Genomic DNA, 21969 nt, shown 5'->3' with positions numbered 1-21969 from the left:
ATCCGACTCATAAAGATTCTGGGCATCAGTGCAGATCATTTCCTCATCTGGATTCACAGAAGCGCTGGAGTCGACCTCTGATTCCCAGGCTATAGTATGAGTAAACAGCTCTGCAGACTCAACCATCTGTTCTACCTCATACTCAGACGGGTAGCTGGAGATTTGGGAGCTGTGAGGAAGCAAGTGCGATTTGGGTGACACCTTTGAGGACTGGAGTATTTGTGATGTTGAAGTTGATGTGGAGGAGAGCCCACTTAAAGGAGCACTTGATATCCGTTGAAGCACCTGCTGTTTTTGTGCCTCATCTGGAATTTGTAGCGATTGGCGTGGCCGTAAGAAAGGGATCTTATCACATTGTCCGCTAAAAGAAGTAGACATTTTAGTTTGGCTGGAAGATGGTCTTTCTTCTGCAGATGTTACTGTTGCTTTAACACCTACCCCACGGACACAACCTTTTTTCCCCTTCCCAACACGCCTATTCCCCTTTCCACCAGCAGCAGGCCTTTTTCCACTCATTTTGGTGGTTAACTAATTCACAACTCTGGAGTTGTTTGCACAAAAAAACAATGGATGGTAACCGAGCAGAGCTGAGTGGCCAAACTGTGGTATTAGGCCAAAACTATTGGCTGGGTTAGATGCAGAAAAAAATTATTTTGAATTTGCAACCTGATGGAGGTCAGTATAGATGGACTAATACAACAAGTCCCACACACAGCTAGAAGCCCAAATATTTTTTCAGAGGTACTGTAGATGCAGATAAAAATTAGTTTTAATTTGCAACCTGATGGAGGTCAGTATAGATGGACTAATAGAGAAAGTCCGACACACTACTAGAAGGCCAAATATTTTTTCAGAGCTAGATGCAGAAAAAAATTATATTCAGTTTGCAACCTGATGGAGGTCAGTATAGATGGACTAATAGAGAAAGTCCGACACACTACTAGAAGGCCAAATATTTTTTCAGAGGTAGATGCAGAAAAAAATATATTCAGTTTGCAACCTGATGGAGGTCAGTATAGATGGATTAATAGAACAAGACCCACACACAGCTAGAAGCCCAATATTTTTTCAGAGGTAGATGCAGAAAAAACTATATTCAGTTTGCAACCTGATGGAGGTCAGTATAGATGGACTAATAGAACAAGTCCCACACACTGCTAGAAGCCCAAATATTTTTTCAGAGGTACTGTAGATGCAGATAAAAATTATTTTTAATTTGCAACCTGATGGAGGTCAGTATAGATGGACTAATAGAGAAAGTCCGACACACTACTAGAAGGCCAAATATTTTTTCAGAGCTAGATGCAGAAAAAAATTATATTCAGTTTGCAACCTGATGGAGGTCAGTATAGATGGACTAATAGAGAAAGTCCGACACACTACTAGAAGGCCAAATATTTTTTCAGAGGTAGATGCAGAAAAAAATATATTCAGTTTGCAACCTGATGGAGGTCAGTATAGATGGATTAATAGAACAAGACCCACACACAGCTAGAAGCCCAATATTTTTTCAGAGGTAGATGCAGAAAAAACTATATTCAGTTTGCAACCTGATGGAGGTCAGTATAGATGGATTAATAGAACAAGTCCCACACACTGCTAGAAGCCCAAATATTTTTTCAGAGGTACTGTAGATGCAGATAAAAATTATTTTTAATTTGCAACCTGATGGAGGTCAGTATAGATGGACTAATAGAGAAAGTCCGACACACTACTAGAAGGCCAAATATTTTTTCAGAGCTAGATGCAGAAAAAAATTATATTCAGTTTGCAACCTGATGGAGGTCAGTATAGATGGACTAATAGAGAAAGTCCCACACACTGCTAGAAGCCCAAATATTTTTTCAGAGGTACTGTAGATGCAGATAAAAATTAGTTTTAATTTGCAACCTGATGGAGGTCAGTATAGATGGACTAATAGAGAAAGTCCGACACACTACTAGAAGGCCAAATATTTTTTCAGAGGTAGATGCAGAAAAAAATATATTCAGTTTGCAACCTGATGGAGGTCAGTATAGATGGATTAATAGAACAAGACCCACACACAGCTAGAAGCCCAATATTTTTTCAGAGGTAGATGCAGAAAAAATATATTCAGTTTGCAACCTGATGGAGGTCAGTATAGATGGATTAATAGAACAAGACCCACACACAGCTAGAAGCCCAATATTTTTTCAGAGGTAGATGCAGAAAAAAATATATTCAGTTTGCAACCTGATGGAGGTCAGTATACATGGACTAATAGAGAAAGTCCGACACACTACTAGAAGGCCAAATATTTTTTCAGAGGTAGATGCAGAAAAAAATATATTCAGTTTGCAACCTGATGGAGGTCAGTATAGATGGATTAATAGAACAAGACCCACACACAGCTAGAAGCCCAATATTTTTTCAGAGGTAGATGCAGAAAAAAATATATTCAGTTTGCAACCTGATGGAGGTCAGTATAGATGGACTAATAGAACAAGTCCCACACACTGCTAGAAGCCCAAATATTTTTTCAGAGGTACTGTAGATGCAGGTAAAAATTAGTTTTAATTTGCAACCTGATGGAGGTCAGTATAGATGGACTAATAGAGAAAGTCCGACACACTACTAGAAGGCCAAATATTTTTTCAGAGCTAGATGCAGAAAAAAATTATATTCAGTTTGCAACCTGATGGAGGTCAGTATAGATGGACTAATAGAGAAAGTCCGACACACTACTAGAAGGCGAAATATTTTTTCAGAGGTAGATGCAGAAAAAAATATATTCAGTTTGCAACCTGATGGAAGTCAGTATAGATGGACTAATACAACAAGTCCCGCACACAGCTAGAAGCCCAAATATTTTTTCAGAGGTACTGTAAATGCAGATAAAAATTATTTTTAATTTGCAACCTGATGGAGGTCAGTATAGATGGACTAATAGAGAAAGTCCGACACACTACTAGAAGGCCAAATATTTTTTCAGGGCTAGATGCAGAAAAAAATTATATTCAGATTGCAACCTGATGGAGGTCAGTATAGATGGATTAATAGAACAAGACCCACACACAGCTAGAAGCCCAATATTTTTTCAGAGGTAGATGCAGAAAAAAATATATTCAGTTTGCAACCTGATGGAGGTCAGTATAGATGGACTAATAGAACAAGTCCCACACACTGCTAGAAGTCCAAATATTTTTTCAGAGGTACTGTAGATGCAGATAAAAATTAGTTTTAATTTGCAACCTGATGGAGGTCAGTATAGATGGACTAATAGAATGATGCTATGCCCAAAAGATTTTACTTCACTAGGTGCAGTAAAAAAATTGGTATTCTATACACAGGTGGTATATCTTGCAACACAGATAGGCTACTCCACTGACTAACACACTCTGCAATAGGCCAAAAAGGATTAGCTTTGCTAGATTCAGCCAAATGCTGTGAAAAAAACTTGCACAGCACTGGCACAGACCTGCCTGGCAAAAACTGATAGGAACTCATGTAACCTATTCCTGAAAAGGACTCCAATTACAATTAGTCTTTACTCCCACAACCTATCTATTTAAGAGCACAGACCTCCCTGATAAAAGTCGTAGGAAATGCTGTAACCTAGTCCTTAAAAGGACTGCAATCACAACTATTCCCTACTCCCAAGCTATCTGTATATTTGTGCGAAAATTGGCTTGAAATTAACAAGGTATAGCGCACACAGCAACAGCGGTGCCGTCTAACACGCAGCTGCAGCAGTGAGAAAATGGTGGCGACGGGGAAAATGGCTTGGTCTTATAGGGCAAGGACATGTGACATACACTGCCAATGACACATGCCCTTGCTTGTGTGAAAAAAAGCACTTCGCTCCGTGTGTGCGCTGCTGATAGGCTGACAGATTGCACCTCCCTACTGTAAATGCGGGAAAGAGAAAAAAAAATGGAGATCTTCATTGTTCCTGCAGAGATCCATCCCCTGCCCCTCCCCCCACCCCGCTGTACACTCAAACTGCGTATTAACATTAATTTTCATCATTACTGAGAAAAAATCCAGTTATGATTTTGGTGCACGAACAGTTATCGAACATAACCTCGAACAGCCGAATTTTTCTCAAATTGTTCGTGTTCGCCGAACGGCTCGAACACCGCCCAAAACAGCTCGAATTTGAGATTGGCGAACAGTTCGAGTAGAACAACGCTCATCTCTATGTGCCACAAACAGGAAGTTGATATCACCAACCATTCCCATTTTATTTAGGTGTATCCATATAAATGGCCCACCCTGTATATATCATATGCTGTTTAACATCCCAATTAGCTGATCTTGGAGAATTTGTCCAACATGACGCATATAGTAGTAAATCCTTGTGCTTCAGGAAGATCTGTAAAAAGTCAGTTTAAATTTCAGTCAAATACACTTGCAGAATACACTTGCAGAATAGAAAAAGGCAAAAGGGTACCAAGTGGTGCTTGACGTGAGGGTTTGAACTGTGCACACTGAGGACTAGTGCCACAAATACTGTGTAGCATAGTATAAACAGTAGAAACAGAAAAGCAGTTCAGCAGTTCATCCAGTTATATATTTGGAAGACGGGAAGGATAGAAGAATGTACCCAAAAATAAGATGTTCCAGCTGAGTGCCTTAATGATTAGCAAACATCCCTTAGGTGAACAATTGGAAGAAGTAAAAATGGAAGCAAGACTTTGTTCAGGTTCAATTATATGTGAAGAGGCATCTTGTGTTTTTTTCCCAACAGAATAGGATTCAGTCTGAAGATACTCCAGATTTTTATGGTCAGTATAGATGGCTGTGAGATGGTAATGAATAGACTTGCAGTATCGGACTATGGCCAAAGAGGTCATTGTTGCCTCTTGGATAGACTCTATTGCAGACCTCATGGTGTTTTTCAGTACGAGCAGAGAGCTGACTGTAGGAGGACGAGTGAGAGAGAAATCCACTGCCATCCTGGGAGCCCAGAGTTCGTTGTGTTCCAGAAACTGACAAGAGTACTGGAGAAATGTGTACCTGATCCCGTGATGCCTGTTAGAGGGAAATAATTACTATGGGGGGGCGACAACTATGGTTGGATGCAGAGTTAGATTAACCCCAAGGCATCTGGTGTGATGTGAAGGGCCTCCAGCTAGCCTATCGGGCTAAAGCTACACTCCAGGTGATAAGTCCAGCATCTGCTACTCGGCTTACAAGCTAATGGACAACCGTACAATCAGCCACCTTCTTCCGCGAACAGGTTTCAGTCTGTAAGTGTCACGGGTGTGTCAGGTTTAATAGACAGTAGCTCTGAATCTGACTGTAGAAGGTCACTGAGCTTGGCACTACAGACGTCTTCTTAGTCCTTCCGCCTTTAGGATGCAGCAGAGACCTCCCTCCTGCTGCTGATTGACACATCCTTCCCTGGGGGTTAAAAACACTCAGTTTGCTCCAGGGAATCGCCAGTGATACTTCTATGTACCTTTGTGCAGGCTTGGAGCACTAGCAGTCGGCTAGCTTCTTCTCTGGTGCCCTTGGAGGACAGTTGGCGCTACTCCTCTGGTGTCTGCTCAAGCTAAGTTTATCCCCTTTGTTTGTCTACCTAGTTGTCTTTAGTTTGTAGTGGGGCCTGACCAGTGCTCACCCCTCCCCCTCCCTATCTGGGGCCAAGCTGTAGGGTCATCCAAGGCATAGGGTCCTGCTCGGCAATAGGTGTGGAACCTATATAGGTAGGGTAGGCAGGGTGATATTAGATCTGCCTAGCGGCCTCCACTCCCCCTTTCCCTAGTGTTTGGGCTTCATCCCCCTCTTTCCTTGGTGTTGCACTTAGTCTTTCCCACACCTTGCGTGACAGTAAGTCCTTAACTTAGGCCCCGCCACAGTGATCATGGTGGGAGCGTGCATGAGACATTGTTTGCTAGCAGAACTGTAAGAACTCGAGTTCATTGCTCACAGTGTTAGAGAGACTTATTTATACACGCAGTCGGAACAAAACCAACCCCTAGGAGAATCACCTGTGGGTGGGAGAAAAGGGTGGGTTAGAACATTGTTAAGTTTTTGAACCATGCTGCACCACTGCTGGGTCAGCCCCTGACACTCATCTAATTTCGTTGTTCTCCTTGGTTAACTCCTCGGCTTCCGCATTAGGCAGATGCACAAGTCAGGCAAATTCTAATGTATTTTGTAGAACATTCTGGACCTAAAGGTTGTGCAGCACAGGGTCCTAGTTGACTCTGACTAGGTGTGTGTGAAACTTTACTGTGTTTTCCTTTGTGTTGTTTGAGTAGATTATGCTATTCTTATACAGCTAATTTTATGGCTAACAGTTCAGGATCAGGAATGGAGTAATTCCATTCTGCTGAAAAGAATTTCTTGGAGAAGAATTTTTTCTGAAGAATTTTTCTGAAAAAACTTCTAATACACCAATAGCAGAAGCATCCAATTCTAAAAAGAATGGCATATCAACATCAGAGTGCTGTAGAAGTGGAAAAACAAGATTTAACTTGTTTGAAGGCTGGATATGCAGAATAGTGCACCTTCCAGTGGAGGACCATTTTTGTTATAATCATAAGTAAGCTATACTTATCAATATGAAGCAATAATAATTTTAACTTAATAAACCAAAAAGTGAGCAAAGGTTTCCTTTAAACTTAAATGTTCTGAACGTTTTTACTTTCAAGAACAGGAAACAAGGCAAGTTTTGGAAGCCTCAGTACATTTTGCAAAGAAGTACTTAACTGGCTGGGCAGAAATTTAATATGTGAGCAGAGGTCAGTGGTAACGGCTATTTTGCTGGAGGCAGACACAGTTCATTCACAAAAATGAGTTCTTTGTAATAACTGAGGGGCAACGAGAGGAAAGGAATGTAAGCATGAACATTTATAAAATGACATAGCAAAACCATGGGCAATTCTTGTTAAATTATGTAGTATTAAATCAAGTATGCTAAAATTTAGTATTTTTAGTGTTTTTCAAAGAGTGGCAATATTATCTAGATATTCAGTGGGTACGGAAAGTATTCAGACCCCTTTAAATCTTTCACTCTTTGTTTCATTGCAGCCATTTGGTAAATTCTAAAAAGTTCATTTTTTTCTCATTAATGTACACTCAATACTGAGCAAAGGGTCTGAATACTTATGACCATGTGATATTTCAGTTTTTCTTTTTTAAGAAATTTGCAAAAATTTCTACATTTCTGTTTTTTTTCAGTCAAGATGGGGTGCAGAGTGTATATTAATGAGAAAAAAAATTACTTTTTAGAATTTACCAAATGGCTGCAATGAAACAAAGAGTGAATAATTTAAAGGGGTCTGAATACTTTCCGTACCCACTGTAGATAGATAGTTATGTACGAAAGTATTGACACCCTTGAAATGGTTCCAGAAAATGAAGTATTTCTCCCAGAAAATTATTGTAATTACACGTTTTGTTATACACATGTACTGTATATTTCCATTGTGTGTTCTGGAACAACACATGTCTGGCCAACTTTGGGGGTTTTGTGTGAAATGATGTCCAATTTGCTTTTTTATCTCTTTTTTTTTGTGTTGTTCCAATACACACAAAGGAAATAAACATTTGTATTACAAAACATGTATAACTGCAATCATTTTCTGGAAGAAATATTTCATTTTCTTGAACAATTTCAAGAGTGCTAACACTAGAGATGAGTGAACGTTTTGATGCTCGGTTTCGTCTACTAAACCCGAGCATCAAAAAAAGGTTTGAGTTCAGGCACTCCAGCACGAGCCTGAACCGGAAGATCAGTAGTTTCCCACGCTGTCACCTGCGTGACTGCACGGGAAACAGGGGCTTTCATCTGCATAGTTACCACCGGTTACAGCGCTGTGGGATCACGTTGTCAGATGTCAGAGTGATCCCACAGCTGTCACGGTGACCCGCGGTAAAAACCTTACCATGGGTGACAGGCACCGGCTGGCGGGACTACTTCTCCCATCAGCCGATGCCCGCTCTCACTGTTAACAGCGAGCGCAAGCGCAGCTGATGAGAAGAGTAGTCTCATTAGTCGGCGTTGTGCAGTGAAAGTAAAAAAAAAGTTAAAATTAGTAAATAATTTTTTAAATAAAAATAAAAAACAGATTATATTCACCTACACCTAATCGCCGATAGCCTTGTCCCCTGTAAAAAAAGAAAAAAATACCATATACTTACCTTAACGCCTAATCCCCGATACCCATGTCACCTGTAATAAAGAAAAAATAATAACCACCATAATCCTCACCTATCCGCCATAGTCCAAGTAATCCAGATTGTCCCACGCAGATCTGATCATTGATAGAACAGCCACATCTGGAGATGTGATTCTGCTATGCGGCTGCTGGCGATACACTGACAGGAGCGTCATCGTTCCTGCAGCGTATTGCGATGAGCTGCCGTGAGAGAGGTCACACGAGTTCATCAGCTGATGAACTCCTGTGACCTCACTTACGGCACGAGAGAGAAATTTCTCACACAGAGCTGTTGCCATAAGTGAGGTCACAGGAGTTCAACAGCTGATGAACTCAAGTGACCTCTCTCACGGCAGCTCAGCGCTATACACTGCAGGAGCGATGATGCGCCTGTCAGTGTATAGCCCACTTCTGGATAGAGCATTCACATCAGTGACTGCTGATGTGACTGTTCTATCAATGATCCAATCGCCGTGGGACAATCTGGATTATTTCATCAGGTCGCACAAATGAGTATTATGTTTCTTTATTATTTTATTTTTGTTACAGGAGACATGGGCTTCAGTGGATTAGGCATTAGTTAATTTTTAGGCCCCCTCCAGACCTCCGGCGGGAGGCGGGTCGCCGGAAAAATGCTCAAGTTTCCCATTGACTTACATTGGGCTCGTTACTCGGGTCGAGCACCGTGCATTACGATTTGCTCGACCTGAGCAATGAGTACCCGAGCACTTTAATGCTCGCTCATCACTACTCGTCAGTTTAACAGCAGCCCCTCCTTTTTTTAGCTATAGTCTCTCTCAATGCAGTCTGCTATGTGCCATTCTCAATGCAACACAGTACTCTCAATGCTTGTTTCAGCTCCTTTCTGTCATGCTTCTCTTTTCACACATGCACTGTATTAGGAACGTATTAGGTTGAAAAAATTGAGTGGCTTGCCTGATGTTGTACTGAAACCGGCGGACAAAGGGGGGAATATCGTCATTTGGCCAAAGAAAATGTACGAGTCTGAGGCATTCCGCCAATTAAATAACACTACATCTTATAGAAAACTTACATTTAACCCCTTGTCCGCCTTCAGACAGCAATTGCAAGCCATTCTTAACAAAGCAGTGATTAATAATGTAATGTAATTAATAATGATTATATCGGGGGGGGGGACTTTTTGGAGTTGGTAAATAGATGGATTGACTCTAAACTTCAGCCTTTGGTTGAGACCTTACCTTCCTTCCTAAAAGATACAACTGACCTTTTATGCAAAATGGATGGTTTATATCTTGAATCTGATACTATGGTAGTTACAGCAGATATTGAATCTTTATATACCAATATCAGACACAAAGATGGGTTGCTGGCCACCAGATATTTTCTGGATGGTTCCAACCTTCCAGTTTCAATTACAGATTTGGTGTTGGAATTATTGGAATTCACACTAACTCATAATTTTTTTGTTTTTAAGGGGTCCTTTTTCCTGCAGCTTCAGGGAACAGCGATGGGGGCAGCCTTTGCCCCCTTATATGCCAACCTGTTCCTGGGGCTGTGGGAAAGGGACCTCTTCCTGTCGGATCAGCTGTCGTCGATGTGCCGCGTCCTCTCTTGGACGCGGTACATCGACAACATTCTGTTAATCTGGCAGGGTACAGTTTCTGAGTTGACAACGTTCATGGAAGATTTGAATACCAATGACCTAAATATATGTATTACCTATCAGTACGACGTGGAAAAAGCAGAATTTTTAGATGTCCTACTCAAAAAAAGATGGAGATGGTTTAATACAGACCAATATCTATAGGAAGCCTACTTCAACCAATATGCTCTTACATGCTTCCTCCTCCCATCCCCAACATATGGTGCAGTCGGTCCCAGTCGGACAATTTCTGCGATTACGCAGGATTTGTTCGACGGACCATGCCTTTGAAATACAGGCTAAAGAATTGAAATCAAGATTCTATGAACGGGGATATAGTAGGAGGGCCATTAAAAGGGCATATCATAGAGCCAAGTTTTCATCACGCCAGGACTTACTATATAAATCCCATGATACCACACACAATGATGCGGTTAGATTTATAACTAAATTTCATACGCAGGTCCCAGCAATGAGAAGGGCACTAACAAAAGCATGGCCAGTCCTAAGATGCGATCCGATATTATCTAAATTTATTCCACCGACACCATCAATTACATTTCGTCGGTCTAAGAACCTTCGTGACCATCTTATTAGGAGTCATTATGTGGGTGAATCCAGTCCCACTTTCCTAGATATGGGTGCACACCATGTGGACATTGCATTGCCTGTACCAATGTTGACAAATCCGATGAATTTTGTGATTCAAGTGGCCAGAGGAAATACAAAATTAAGAAACGCATTAACTGCTTGACGAAAAATGTTATATATTATGCCACATGTCCCTGTGGACTTATATATGTAGGTCTAACTACACGTCTCAATTTAAAATAAGGATAAGGGAACATGTATTGGGCATATCTTCAGCATTGGAACAGACGGATCTGTCCACGTTAAAAACTATTCCACGCCATTTCAAACAATATCATCAGTGCAATGGTAATTTACTGAGAGTGAAAGGTATTGACTGTATTGAAATGGGTATTTGTGGGGGACAAATCTCAAGACGCCTGGCCCAATTGGAGGCCAGGTGGATTTGGACTTTAAATACCATCCACCCTAATGGATTAAATGAGAACTTAATCTTCGTTCCATTTCTGTGATCGCCTTGCTTCTGTATCACTGACATTCATACATAGTGACCCATTGTGATATTTTTATTTTGATTTTAATTATGCACATTTTGTATTTTTTATATATTAGGTACGCCTTCAAATTTAGTCCTGTATAGCCAGCCTACTATCCTCATGTGTCCACATGGCCGATGATAATCTTCAAGATTGAGGAATATATATTACTCCACTTGATGGATGCTTCAACATTACCTTACGACTATAATTTATACTGTTACATATAGTGTGACTATTTGTGGTATTATGCACAGGTATAACATTTTGGTGGGCGGGTATGCCTATAATATTTTGTCTATTGTAGGCCCCAATAAGTGAGATCTGTTCACCCATGGACACTATATATATGTATATATGTTTAATGCTCACTTCTATACATAGGGATATGCCTTTAATAATTGTTATACATTTGATGCTGTATGCAAGGGATACAATATACGATATTGACATTCCATATGTATAGGATTGTGATTGGTGCAACTTTATTAATGTCACTCACACCCCTTTAGGGGTGGTATTTGTGTTTTGACTTCTTATGTATGGATTCATGTGCATTGATATATATGAGTCATACAGTTCAGACCAAATGTTTGGACACACCTTCTCATTTAAAGATTTTTCTGTATTTTCATGACTTTGAAAATTGTACATTCACACTGAAGGCATCAAAACTATGAATTAACACATGTGGAATTATATACTTAACAAAAGAGGTAGTCATCGGAAATGGTTTTCACTTCGCAGGTATGCCCTGTCAGGTTTAATAAGTGGGATTTCTTGCCTTATAAATGAGGTTGGGACCATCAGTTGTGTTGTTCAGAAGTCTGGTGGATACACAGGTGATAGTCCTACTGAATAGACTGTTAGAATTTGTATTATGGCAAGAAAAAAGCAACTAAGTAAAGAAAAACGAGTGGCCATCATTACTTTAAGAAATTAAGGTCAGTCAGTGCAAAAAATTGGGAAAACTTTGAAAGTGTCCCCAAGTGCAGTTGCAAAAACCATCAAGTGCTACAAAGAAACTGGCTCACATGAGGACCGCCCCAGGATAGGAAGACCAAGAGTCACTTCTGCTTCTGAGGATAAGTTTATCCGAGTCACCAGCCTCAGAAATCGCAGGTTAACAGCAGCTCAGATTAGAGACCAGGTCAATGCCACACAGAGTTCTAGCAGCAGACACATCTCTTCAACAACTGTTAAGAGGAGACTTTGTGCACCATGCCATCATGGTAAAATAGCTGCTAGGAAATCACTGCTAAGGACAGGCAACAAGCAGAATAGACTTGTTTGGGCTAAAGAACACAAGGAATGGACATTAGACCAGTGGAAATCTGTGCTTTTGTCTGATTAGTCCAAATTTGAGATCTTTGGTTCCAACCACCGTGTCTTTGTGCGACGCAGAAAAGGTGAACGGATGGACTCTACATACCTGGTTCCCACCGTGAAGCATGGAGGAGGAGGTGTGATGGTGTGGGGGTGCTTGGCTGGTGACACTGTTGGGGATTTATTCAAAATTTAAGGTATACTGAACCAGCATGGCTACCACAGCATCTTGCAGGTGTATGCTATTCCATCTGGTTTGCGTTTAGTTGGACCATCATTTATTTTTCAACAGGACAATGACCCCAAACACACCTCCAGGCTGTGTAAGGGCTATTTGACCAAGGAGGAGAGTGATGGGGTGCTACGCCAGATGACCTGGCCTCCACAGTCACCAGACCTGAACCCAATCGAGATGGTTTGGGGTGAGCTGGACCGCAGAGTGAAGGCAAAAGGGCCAACAAGTGCTGAGCATCTCTGGTAACTCCTTCAAGATTGTTGGAAGACCATTTCCGGTGACTGCCTCTTGAAGCTCATCAAGAGAATACCAAGAGTGTGCAAAGCAGTCATCAAATCAAAAGGTGGCTACTTTAAAGAACCTAGAATATAAGACATATTTTCAGTTGTTTCACACTTTTTTGTTAAGTATATAATTCCACATGTATTAATTCATAGTTTTGATGCCTTCAGTGTGAATGTACAATTTTCATAGTAATGAAAATGCAGAAAAATTTTTAAATGAGAAGGTGTGTCCAAACTTTTGGTCTGTACTGTATCTAATATTGTTAGTTGATGGTGAATTAATATTCTTATGGACACAAATATGGCTATTTTCCTGCTCTTTGTTTTTCCCACCCATGCTACAATGCTTTGTCCACCTGGACGCATGTGTCCCATGGTCCTGTTGTGCCCCCCGGCTTGCGGCATCTCCATCTGTGTGACCTTGTCATCCAGTGATGCCGTCGCTGTTGTGCGTCCCGATTACCATGGTACACATGCGTCACTTCCGGCAGGTGCATTGCATCTCTAGGTATGGGGGTGGCGCCATTGGGACCGGCCTCCTTGCATTCCGGTTACCATGAGCACCACATGTCATTTCCGGCCGGCGCATAGTACCTCTGGGTAATTTATTGGCGCCATAATATACACTTACAACTGCGGACACAAGGGGGTGTGTTACGGGTGGGACTTGCCTATTGGCTGGCGGTACCTTTTTATACTGCACATGTTCACTTCTATATGTATACCCCTTGACAAAGGCTCATTTGCCAAAACGCGCGTTGGGGCTGGCGCGCACGTGGCAGTGACTGAAGTGTAATCTATCCACTGACAGGTAAACTATGTTTCAGATATATGTCTCATATTCAGTAAGTGTAATAGGTGAAGTAGTTATCAATTATGTACCTATCATGGTGGCGATATCTAATGTGAGCATATTTACTATACTTTAGACACTTAGCCTTTGGATTTTCAATTAATTTTTTTCCCTTAACTACCGAGTGACTGTTTCCACTGTGCGCGCCATTTTAAATACACTCTGTGTTTTCTGTGTATGTTTATCCACTTATTTTGTTATCATGTAATAAAATCTAGATATTTTGATATAATATTGTGCTGGATCATTAATTTCTTGAGCCTTGTGGCTCTTCCCTGAACACATGCACTGCTGTAGCTTGCTAAAACTGTTGCACACTTATGGGTGGCTAAATTTCGATACTTTGGCAGATGTATCCACAGGAACAGACCCTTCTGCTCACATCTCTGGTGAGAATTATTGTTCCCTAGTGTGCTAGCCTCCTCTACCCAGGACAAACTACACCAAATGCAGTTCAAGAGGAAGCCTTATACTTGCCAAGAGTAGAAGTTGTTGAAGTGTTTGTATTGTTCCTGTATAGCCCTATCTAAAGTCTTGTGTTAGCATACATTTTGTAAACTTTTGTAGCCAGCTACTAATCTCCATTTGCCAGTTAACTATGGCATAAATGACTCTTTGCTTCTGCACAACTTCTCCTTTGTCTACCTTGTCTAAGCTGTTTGCATGTGTCTGAACCCAGACTGCCCACTGACCCAGCCATGTCATAAGCAATCTAATTATTAAAGAAGAACTTTCACATGATTTTTTACATTTAAAATAAGTACCTCCTCAAATCCTCAAATTGATGCTGCGCCACTGAATCTGGAACAATTTTTCTTTCTCTTCTGTGTACCTCTGTTGTAAAGTCATTTTCCGTTCAACAACTAGGCGTGTGCCACAGAACTTCTCAGTGGGCATGACAATGATCACAGTAAAAAAAGTAAGCAACAACAGAGAAGTTCTGTGGTATATGCCCAGTTGGTTGAAGGAAAAATTTGCGTCTTTATTTCCGGGGGGGGGGGGCAAAAGTTTAAAAAGGGCTGATATTATTAAAGTTAAAGGGAAGGTGCCGCATTTTTACATTATGTAAAATAAATTAAAATGTTAAATTCCTTAATGTTATAACATAGTTTCAAGTGCCCAGTATTTATAGTTTATTTTTTATTAATTTGTTTTGCAGCTACTGGGGGCTGCCATCTTGCTTTTCAGGAGTGTAAGAGTTACTACACTACACTCACACTCCTTCAAATACGGCAGCCCAGGACATAGGCTTCAGCGGTCGGATGCCGACCCTATCTGTAACATTGTAGCCACATTAGCTGTGAACTGGGCATGCCTCTGTGGGCTGCTCAATTCACAGCTGTATGTGTGTCTAGGTGCCATTTCATTGTGGCTCAGAGCTTCCACACTGAGGACATGTAATTGGAAGCTTTTTACACACACACAAGCTCCCCCAGGTCTGTTCTCATAATCTCCCATCCTCCACTGCCTGTGCAGTAAAGCTATGGACCCTCACCACTGCACTGTTTAGTTTCCTCGGTCCTGGCCTCGTAGCTGCTCTCTTCTCCACTGCATGCAGCTCTGCTCCTCAGGTCCACGTTGCTCCACAGTCCGTTGTCTTCCTTCTGCTTGCTCTTCTGTAAATATACTGAGATCCACTTCCTGTTTAGCAGCTGGTTGAGATTTGATCACAGTGCAGTCACCAAGAAAATGGCGGTGCATTGTCTCTAGTCTTTATTCTGCCTCCCCCACTTTTGGGTGTAGTATAACACCTAAAAGGGGAGGAAAACATTGATGTCACAAGGATCCTGCCCCAATTTTGCAGCTAACGTAATGCAAGTAAGCATTACTGTAGCTGCTTGAGGTCTATACAGGAAGATGCTCCCCCTAGCTGCAAGTATAGGTAATCTTTTTTTTTTATATATAGATATTTTGCATGTTGCAGGGTTTGCAATCTATGCAAACACTGCATTACAAAGCTTAAATTAATATTATAATGTTATTTTCACAAAAAGAAAAAAAAAATTGATGGCACCTTCCCTTTAAGCTAGTTGGACTCAAAATCAACTCCCAAACCTATTGTCAATTTTTTAGAAGACACTTTCTTCAAACAGTTGTGCAGGTAAGAGTCTGCATGCTTCAAGAAAACCATGATTTTTATGCAGGACAATGCTCCTTTGCATTCATCGAAGTCTCTACTGCTTGGCTAGCCAGTAAAGGCCTTAAAGATGAAAGAATAATGACATGCCCCCTTTCTTCACCTGACCTAAACCCTAATGAGGATTTGTGGTTTCTTCTTAAACGGGAGATATATGGTGAAGGAAAACAGTACACCTCTCTGACCAGTGTCTGGGAAGCTGTAGTTGGTGCTGCCCAAAAACATGATCAACAGATTGAGAAACTGACAGATTCCATGGTTGGAAGGCTTATGACTATTATTGAAAAAAAAGTTTGGGTAAATTGGTCACTGATATTTTTTTGGAATGTCAGAAATGCATTTTCTTACATTTTGAGTTGTTTCATTATTATTGTCACTTTAACAGATGAAATTAAACAACTTGAGATAGTAAATTTTACATTTTTCATTTAACTGCATAATTCTGCACATTAATAGTTGCCCAATAATTCTGCACACATAGATATTCTACTAAGAAAGACAAAACCTCACTTTTAGATTGACCGACAGCACTGTAGTTGTTCAATAATAATATGAATCATCACAAATTCAAAATTGCCTAATAATTATGCACATAGTACAGACATTACAAAGAGCTCCTAACCAAAATGACATAAAACTACCTAGCACAATAACAGTCAGGTACAGCTGGTATCACTCCAATTGCTTTAAGATGATGGCAGGCCTGTTTACCAACTGCTTTATAAAAAGGGGCAAGTCCAAGGAACTTTAGTTTAACTTTAGCCACCATATCAGTTTCAGGATATACCAAAAACATAAGTTGTTAAAATATTTGTATTTAACTGATAAGGAGAATCTACTATATAATCGGCTTATCCCGTCTGTCTGTCCGTCCAGGAAATCCCGCGTCGCTGATTGGTCCGGCCGCGGCCAATCAGCGACGCGGGATTTCAGAACAAGATGGCGGCCGTTAGCGGCTCATCTGCCGCACGGAGGTCAGCGGCGATGCAGCTGGGAGATGACAGGCATTAGCCGGTCATCTCCCGGCTGCTCGCAGCGGAAGTACCCGCACAGGCAGAGCCGCTCCCCGGTCCTCACTAACACGGTTCGCTGATTAGTCGCAGCTGCGACCAATCAGCGGTATAGGCGCGAACTTTAAACACCGCTCTGCTGATTGGTCGCGGGGGTCTCGGCTTATACTCGGGTCACCGCGCACAGGGAGCATGTGACCCCCGGCTGCAGCTGGCTCTTGCTTCCGCTTATGTCACGACTATTTGCGGCTGCAGCCAAGGGGTCTCCTGTTTTGCGTTCCACGGTAAGTGATGGGCTGTGGGCGGGGTTATCCCCAATCCCGTCACACCCGGCATCCACCACACGCACATTCATTGACAGAACACGTGGTGGATGCTGGGTGTGACACGATGAGGGATAACCCCGCCCACAGCCCGTCATTCACCGTGGTACGCGGAACAGGAGACCCCTGGCTGCAGCCGCAAATAGTCGTGATGTAAGCGGAAGCAAGAGCCGGCTGCAGTCGGGGGAATTACGTGCTGGCTGTGAGTGGTCAGCGATGTTGTCACAAGCAGTATTGACAACATGACGTAATTACAAAATTCATTAGGGGCCCCGGGGGGATACATTGGGGGATTAATTTAAAGTAGTGCACAACCCATTTAAACACTGCTTCGCTGATTAGTCGCACCCGGTCGGCCGTATACATATTCTAGAATACCCGATGTGTTAGAATCGGCCACCATCTAGTAATTATAATAATAATAATACACAATACACAACCACATCCTCATATACACCCAAATACATCAATAGAAAAATGTTACACTTTTTAAAATAATATTACAAAAACAGATGCAGAAATGTAAAAAAAAGTGCCAGTAAAATAACATGTCAAGTTAGTTTCCATTACATGAAGCAACCTCCTATTTGGAAAAAGGGAGATATTACAAAAACAATAACTATGTTAACACAGAATATAACATAATGAAAAATCCTGACATGCATTTCAAGCTAGCTTTTTAGCGTCACTAATAATAATAGTTACCAACTATAAAAAAGACCATTAAGAACTATCTGCTATTTTTATAAGACTAGAATAATAATCATATATTAAATTTTTATCTATTGGTTGTATTCAGAATGAGGTCACCTATTATTTTTTTATTATCTTTTTTTCAACATTTTTTAAAACAAGCAATACAACAGCAGGTTTGATGAATAAAAAGATACAGGTGCATCTCACAAAATTAGAATATCATCAAAAAGTTCATTTATTTCAGTTCCTCAATACAAAAAGTGAAACTCATATATTATATAGAGTCATTACAAACAGAGTGATCTATTTAAACTGTTTATTTCTGTTAATGTTGATGATTATGGCTTACAGCCAATGAAAACACAAAAGTCATTATTTCAGTAAATTAGAATAATTAACAAAAACACATGCAAAGGTTTCCTACGGGTTTAAAAAAGTCCCTTAGTCTGTTTCAGTAGGCTCCACAATCATGGGGAAGACTGCTGACTTGACAGATGTCCAGAAGGCAGTCATTATCACACTAAGTAAATGCAAAGTAAATTTTGCACTTCATTTGGAAATCAAGGTCCCAGAGTCTGGAGGAAGAGTGGAGAGGCACACAATCCAAGCTGCTTGAGGTCTAGTGTGAAGTTTCCACAATCAGTGATGGTTTGGGGAGCCATGTCATCTGCTGGTGTACGTCCACTGTGTTTCATCAAGACCAAAGTCAGCGCAGCTGTCTACCAGGAAATTTTAGAGCACTTCATGCTTCCCTCTGCCGGCAAGCTTTTTGGAGATGGAAATGTCATTCTCCAGCAGGACTTGGTATCTGTCCACACTGCCAAAAGTACCAATACATGGTCTAAAATAACAGTATCACTGTGCTTGATTAGCCAGCAAACTCGCCTGACCTTAACCCCATAGAGAGTCTATGGGGTATTGTCAAGAGGAAGATGAGAGACACCAGACCCAACAATGCAAGTGAGCTGAAGGCTCGTATACCCCTCACAGTCAATGCTGTTAAAAGAGGGCTCGTCTCTTACCTCCAATCACAGCAAACTCACTGGGCACGGCAATATTCTCAATATTGTAGGTAATAAGCTCTTCTTTGTGCATAATATATCCAATATGGTACAGGATTCGTCTTCTTAATTCTCTTTTGGTCTTGCCAATATAGTTTATTGGACACTGGCAAATCGCCATGTAGATCACCCCTTGTGTTTTGCAATTTGTGAATTCTCGATTTTGAAAACTCTGATTTGTAGAGGCACTTGTGAAGGTCTTACTTTTATTGATATAATTACACGCCTTGTGTAATACGCCTGTAACATAGTAACATAGTAACATAGTCTTTAAGGTTGAAGGAAGACTAAGTCCATCTAGTTCAACCCATAGCCTAACATGTTGATCCAGAGGAAGGCAAAAAAAAAACCATGTGGCAAACACTAAGCTCCACATTGGGGAAAAAAATTCCTTCCTGACTCCATACGACAATCAGACTAGTTCCCTGGATTAACGCAAGGAATCTAGTATATATAACCTGTAATATTATACTTTTCAAGAAAGGCATCCATGCCCTTCTTAAATTTTAGTAGTGAATCACTCATCACAACCTCATGTGGCAAAGAGTTCCATAGTCTCACTGCTCTTACAGTAAAGAATCCACGTCTGTGATTATGATTAAACCTTCTTTCCTCCAGACGTAGAAGATGCCCCCTTGTCCCCGTCTCAGGCCTCAGAGTAAAAAGACCAGTAGAAAAGTCTTTGTACTGTCCCCTCATCTACTTGTACATAGTAATAAGATCACCCCTAAGCCTTCGTTTTTCCAACGTAAATAACCCCAAGTGTAATAACCTGTCTTGGTATTGCAGACCCCCGAGTCCTCTAATAACCTTGGTCGCTCTTTTCTGCACCCGCTCTAGTTCAGCTATGTCTTTCTTATACACCGGAGACCAGAACTGTACACAGTATTCTAAGTGTGGTCGCACTAGTGACTTGTATAGAGGTAAAATTATGTTCTCCTCATGAGCATCTATGCCTCTTTTAATGCATCCCATTATTTTATTTGCCTTTGCAGCAGCTGCCTGACACTGGCCACCAAACGTGAGCTTGTCATCCACCAATATGAGAATATTGCTGTGCCCAGTGAGTTTGCTGTGATTGGAGGTAATAGACGAGCCCTCCTTTAACAGGATTGTTCTAAGTTCATGGTCTTCAGCCCATGGAATGGTTGAATTCAGAAATGGGCAGGAAAGAGGTAGGACGAGTAAACCTATAAAAATATGCTGGTCTGGCTGCCAAACACGGCCGGCAACCCTGCCAATACGTTTATCAATGAACAGTACATCACCTTATCATCGAAATAAGAGAGACTGTTAGCCCCTGATGATCACAGCAGTCAGATATAAAGATGATGAAATGCGTAGGGCTTTAGTAATGTAGTTAGAACATCTGGGGGGTAGAGATCCATGGAATAGTGATTCAGGTTAGACACCTGTGCATGTTGACAACTGAAGGGATTAGCCCCAGCACAGTTAGTTAGAGGAGGAGTGTCTAACATTAGTCCTGATCATATAGAAGTCTGTGGTGTATATAGTGGGTATTATATAACGATTCAGTTGTCACTATATAACATCCTAACAGATTTACAACACCGTGTTACAACAGGATTGTTTGTCTGACTAATCAAATAGTCAGATCAGGAATTGAATGACATTGTGGATTCGTAAATTAGAATTTACCTATGAAATACTCTGAAGTGCCAGAATATTAATGGCAATCTGAGTGGTAATGATAACACCACATAGTGACTTTAGTCCATAGTGATAGAAGTCCTAATCATTGATTTTTAAGTTTTGATAATGTTTTAATAATTACAGATTAAAACTTATTTAAAGTTCATTTTTAGATTCACTCCAATTGCATAAGTCTGTGAATTGGAATTTTGATATTTTTATATACTGTATATATCTGGATCCAATATGTCATTTGGACTCAATAGGTTGTATGTGCTCTGTTTGAAGAGGGGATTGTATTTATATAGAGGACCAATATATTGAATTAAAATTATTGCAGTGTAGGAAGAAGAAGGGATAGCTTTAGGTTGTGCTCATCCTAAGCCACCTTTTAATGAATGAAGAAGGTCATCAACTTTGTCTTGTCCCAAAGTTGTTCCAGTGTGCCTAAGTCGCACAAAAATGGTTAACTGTCATTAATTAAATGTTGCACATACATTTGACCCAAACATACAGATTTTATTTAGAAGGTGGAAATATGAGGCATTTTGCAGCAATAGCGTAATGGAAAGCAGCCTGGTACTCAATTTACGGACCACTCTAGGTGGAAATGAAGAAGGAAATTAAGAGGGTCTAATAGAATAGTATGGGCTACGACTTCATAAATTGCTGATTGCAACACAGTCTAAAAAGATTTAAATAATGGATATGTCTAGAATGGAGCAATGATCCCACATCCCAGTGACATCTAAGGAAAGCATCGAAAGATGGGGAGATCGGCAGCACAATTAAATTCCTCGAACAGGCTGTTTGGTGTATATAGCTTTACAGATTCTTGAATTTTGGATACTTGCACTGTGGACTCTCTCTCCCTTATCCAGGATTTATCAGGCATAAATGTATTACATTTATGAAGAATTTCTGAAGTATGATATTAGTGCATTAGTATCTTGTATTTCTTTCTTTATATCAAGACCAAAGTCATGCATTAGTCCAAATTATCTTTCTGGAGAAATCGCTCTAAGCCTTGGCACCACTTTCATTTCAGCATTAGGCTTTTTGATGAGGGACTAGTGTTGAGCCACCCCCGTAGTGTTCGAGTTCGGTTCGTCGAACACCCGTGTGTTCGCCGAACTGTTCGTCGAACTGTTCGTCGAACACCTTCGAACACCGTTAAAACCAATGGCAGGCAAGCAAAAACACATAGAAACACATAGAAAACACCTTCAAATGTGTCCAAAAGCTGACAAACTGCTCAGAAGACATAACTAACACATGGAAAAGTGACAAGTATATATAGTCATGCGAAAAGAAAAGAGGTGGAGGAGTAAAAGGAGGGGGAGACACAGATATAGGCATGTCATGCCCTTCTATAATCCAAAAAGTGAGAAGCCGACACGGCCAGTACGTTCCTGCCCGTGCCACCTCCATGTCGCCGGGTTTGTGCCAGAGCCGCGGTGGACCCTGACGGCCAGCCCCCCTCTCCCAATACTGGTGTCTGTCCGCTG

This window comes from Phyllobates terribilis, unplaced genomic scaffold (assembly GCF_046119375.1).
Source record: "Phyllobates terribilis strain yellow unplaced genomic scaffold, ASM4611937v1 Scaffold_11__3_contigs__length_659146591, whole genome shotgun sequence".
Taxonomy (NCBI): domain Eukaryota; kingdom Metazoa; phylum Chordata; class Amphibia; order Anura; family Dendrobatidae; genus Phyllobates; species Phyllobates terribilis.
Note: the sequence above shows the minus strand (reverse complement) of the source record.